The sequence below is a fragment of the Puma concolor genome, chromosome B1, assembly GCF_028749965.1.
Source record: "Puma concolor isolate L17-30 chromosome B1, mPumCon1.1.hap2, whole genome shotgun sequence".
NCBI classification, from domain to species: domain Eukaryota; kingdom Metazoa; phylum Chordata; class Mammalia; order Carnivora; family Felidae; genus Puma; species Puma concolor.
This window is the reverse complement of record NC_141670.1, coordinates 36,645,598-36,650,480: the sequence shown is the minus strand read 5'-3', so window position 1 is coordinate 36,650,480 and position 4,883 is coordinate 36,645,598. Positions and strand designations below refer to the sequence as shown.

At 43.2% G+C, this 4,883-nt stretch overlaps 1 pseudogene; it reads left to right on the top strand.

The window, feature by feature from the left end:
* The first annotated feature begins 267 nt into the window (after nucleotides 1–267).
* LOC112869831 (elongation factor 1-alpha 1 pseudogene) lies at nucleotides 268–1,735 on the top strand (annotated as a pseudogene).
* Nucleotides 1,736–4,883: the final 3,148 nt, after the last annotated feature.

Sequence of the window (4,883 nt, the reverse complement as noted above, 5' to 3'; positions counted from 1 at the left end):
ATGTACAGAATATATAAAGAACTCCTACACCTCAACAACAAAAAACAAACAACCCTATTCAAAACATGGACAAAGGACTCAAATAGACATTTCTCCAAAGAAGATATACAAATAGCCCATAAGTACAAGGAAGGATTCTCAACACCACTAATCATTAGAGAAATATAAATCAAAACCAATGAGAAATCACTTCACACCATTTGGATGGCTATTATTGAAAACAAAACAAAACAGTTTTTTTCATAAGTAATTGGCCACAACAACACAGGTGTCATGAAAACCACCACTAAAACTAAATCAAAATGAGAAAGGTAAAAACTCCTATCAACATCCCCATCATTGGACACGTAGATTCGGGCAAGTCTACCACTACTGGCTATGTGATCTATGAATGTGGTGGGATTGACAAAAGAACTACTGAAAATTTTGAGAATGAGGCTGCTGACATGGGAAAGACTCCTTCAAGTATGCCTGCGTCTTGAAAGCTGCACATGAACGTGGTGTCACCATTGATATTGCCCTGTGGAGATTCAAGACCAGCAGGTTTTATGTGACCATCACTGATGCCAGGAAGACACAGAGACTTTATCAAAAACGTGATTACAGGCACATCTCAGGCTGACCATGCTGTCCTGTTGCTGCTGGTGTGAATTTGAAGCATGTGTCTCCACATAGGGGCAGACCTGTGAGCATGCCTTTCTGGCTTACACATGAGTGTGAAACTATTATTGGTGTTAACAAACGGATTCCACTGAGCCACCATACAGCCATAAAAGATATGAGGAAATCGTTAAGGAAGTCAGCACCTACATTAGGAAAATTGGCTACAACCAACATAGTAGCACTTGTGCCACTTTTTGGTTGGAATGGTGACAATATGCCAAATGCTGACTTGCCCTGGTTCAAGGGATGGAAAGTCCCCCATAAAAATGGAAATACCGGTGGAACCTCACTGCTTGAAGCTCTGGATTGCATCCTGTCACCAACTCGTCCAACTGAGGAGACTTTGCCCCTCCAGGATGTCCATAAAATTGGTGATATTGGTACTGTCCCTGGGGGCCAAGTGGAGACTGGTATTCTCAAACCTGGCATGGTGGCCACCTTTGCTTTAGTCAGTGTTACAACTGAAGCAAAGTTTGTTGAAGTGCACCACGAGGCTTTAAGTTAAGCTCTTCCTGGGTACAGTGTAGGCTTCAAGGTCAACAACGTGTCTGTCAAAAATGTTTGTCTTGGTACTGTGGCTGGTAACAGCAAAAATGACCCACCAATAGAAGCAGCTGGCTTCACAGCTCAGGTGATTATCCTGAACTATCCAGGCGAAATCAGTGCTGGATATGCACCTATACTCACACCGCTCACAAATTTGCTGAGCTGAAGGAGATTGATCATCACCCTGGGAAGAAGCTGGAAGATGGCCACAAGTCCTTGAAATCTGGTGGTGCTGCCATCGTTGATATGGTTCTTGGCAAGCCCATGTGTGTCGAGAGCTTCTCTGACTATCCTCCTCTGAGCCATTTTGCTGTTCATGACATGAGACAGATGGTTGCTGTAGGTGTCATCAAAGCAGTGGACAAAAAGGCAGCTGAAGCTGGCAAGGTCACTAGAAAGCTCAGAAACCTAAATGAGTATTATTCCCAATACCTGCCTCCTCAGTTTTAATCAGTGGTAAAAGAATGGTCTCAGAACTATTTGTGTCAATTGACCACTTAAGTTTAATAGTAAAAGACTGGTTAATGATAACAGTGCATTTAAAACCTTCAGAAGAAAAGGAGAATGGTGTGTGTGTGTGTGTGTGTGTGTGTGGCAATTTAAGTTATTAGTTTTTTAAATCAGTACTTTTTAATGGAAACAACTTGACCAAAAATCTGTCACAGATTTTTTTTAAAATTTTTTTTTTCAACGTTTATTTATTTTTGGGACAGAGAGAGACAGAGCATGAACGGGGGAGGGGCAGAGAGAGAGGGAGACACAGAATCGGAAACAGGCTCCAGGCTCTGAGCCATCAGCCCAGAGCCCGACGCGGGGCTCGAACTCACGGACCGCGAGATCGTGACCTGGCTGAAGTCGGACGCTTAACCGACTGCGCCACCCAGGCGCCCCTGTCACAGATTTTTGAGCCCCATTAAAACAAAAGTTTAGTGAGAAAAACAAAACAAAATATAACAAGTAACATCTTGGTGAGGATGTGGAGAAATCAAACCCTTGTGCATTGCTGGTTGGAATGCAAAATGATGTAACTGCTATGAAAAACCAAATAGTGGTTTTTAAAAAAATTAAACATGTATTTACAATGTGATCCAGCAATTCCACTTCTAAATATATACACAAAAGAACTGAAGGCAAGGATATGAGTAGGTATTTGTATGCCCATGTTCATAGCAACAGTAACCAAAAGGTGGAAGCCACCCAAATATCCATTGACAGATGAGTAGATAAACAAAATGTGTTTGATGTATACAATAGAATATTATTCAACCTTTAGAAGGGAGGAGATTTGAACACATGCTACAATATGGATGATCCTTGAAGACATAGGCTAAGTGAAATAAACCAGTCACAAAAGGACAAATATTCTAGGACTTCATTTACATGAGGCTCCTAGAGCAGTCAAATTCATAGAGACAGAAAGTAGAATGGGAGATGCCAGGAGCTGGGAGGTGGAGGAATGGGGAGTTAGTGTTCAATGGGTACAGAGTTTCAGTTTGGGAAGATAGAAAGTTCTGGAGAGGGCTGATGCTGATGGTTGCACAACAATGTGGATGTGCTTAATGCACTGAACTGTCTGCTTTAAAATGGTTAGTAAATTTTATGTTATGTATATTTTGCCATAATTTTTAAATCCCAGTGTAGTTAACATGTAATGTTATATTAGTTTCAGGTATATGATATAGTGATTCAACAATTCTATACATTACTCAGTGCTCATCATGATAAGTGTACTCTTAATCCCCTTCACCTGTTTCACCCATCCCCCCACTTACCTCCCCTCTAGCAAACACCAGTTTATTTTCTATATTTATGAGTCTGGCTTTTTTGCTTCTTTCTTTTTCTTTGTTCATTTGTTTTGTTTCTTAAATTCCACTTATGAATTAAATCATGTGGTATTTGTCTTTCTCTGACTGACTTATTTCACTTAGCATCATACTCTCTAGATCCATCCATGTTGTTGCAAATGGCAAGATTTCATTCTTTTCATGGCTGAGTAACATTTTGGGGTGTGTGTGTGTGTGTGTGTGTGTGTGTGTGTGTGTGTGTGTACACCACATCTTCTTTATCCATTCCTTTATCAGTGAACACTTGGGTCACTTCCATATCTTGGCTATTATAAATAATGCTGCTATAAACATAGTGGTACATATATCTTTCAAATTAGTGTTTCCATTTTCGTTGGGTAAATACCCAGTAGTGGAATTATTAGTGCATATGGTAGTTCTATTTTTAAGTTTTTGAGGAACCTCCATACTGTTTTCCACAGTGGCTGCACCAGTTTGCATTCCCACCAGCAGTGCACAATGGTTCCTTTTTCTCCACATCCATGCCAACACTTGTTTCTTGTGTTTTTAATACTAGCCATTCTGACAGGTGTGAAGTGATAGCTCATTGTGGTTTTGATTTGCATTTCCCTAATCTTTAGTGATGTTCACCATAATTTGTTAAAAGAATAGCATGGGTAAGTTCATCTCTCTAAAAATGCAGACTCTGCCAAAATGTGATTAGTATACACATTCTCTGCTCAGAGGCCCTCCCAACGACACATCTGCTTCAGCAGTAAGCTCATAATCTCTGTGCATCCCCAAACCTTCTCCCGGCTCTTCACCACAGTCCATGTGCACACAGACTGCCAGGAGTCAGGGGGGGACCTCACTGGCCTCTTCTCTTCCCTCCTGTGAGCCTCCCCATCCAACAGGCAAGTCTCTCAAATCCATTTTCCCCTTTTCTCACTGTGGCCTGAGGAACTGCTTCAGTTCTGGCTTCACAGAAGCTTAGCTCACTGTCTCTCATACTGACAGCTGCAATGGCCTCTAAGCAGGTCCCACTGCTCATGTTTCATCCAACCTTCTTCTCATTGTGGGGGCATCTTCCTGACCCAGGCCATGGTCTGCTCTGAGTTGCTCTCAGGAGGTACTATGTAAAATGCACATGTTATCTTACCCTCACCCCTGGCAGGTCCACTTCTATTACCCCACTTACAAAGAAGAAAATGAAGGGGCACCTGGGCAGCTCAGTCGGTTAAGCATCTGACTTTGACTCAGGTCATGATCTCACAGTTTGTGAGTTCAAGCCCCACATTGGGCTCCACAATGGCCGCACAGAGCCTGCTTGGGATTCTCTCTCTCTCTCTCTCTCTCTCTCTCTCTCTCTCTCCCCCCTTCCCTGTGCTCTCTCTCTCTCTCTCAAAAATAAATAAATAAACTTTTGGGGTGCCTGGGTGGCTCAGTCAGTTAAGCATCTGACTTCAGCTCAGATCATGATCTCACAGTTCATGGGTTCCAGCCCCACATCTGGGTCTATGCCGAAAGCTGAGAGCCTGGAGACTGCTCCAGATTCTATGACTCCCTGCTACCTGAAAGGGAGGGCCTACACCGGCCGACTCCATCTTGTTCTGTGTCCTTCACTTTGACCACGCCTCCTCCCCTTGGGTAACCTCCCGCTCACCTGCCTAACAGGACTCCGACCCTTCCCCAGCCAATCGGCTGAGGCCACAGACATTACCTCACCAACTGACCCTAGGCCCCAATAAAACCTTTGTCCTTTTGAAACTCGCTCTCTCTCCCCTGGTATCTCACCACTGCGTCAGTGCAGGTAGGGTATTGAGCTTGAGCTAGCTCGAATAAAGGCTCTTTTGCTTTTGCATTGGACTCGGCTCCCTGGCGGTCTTTGGG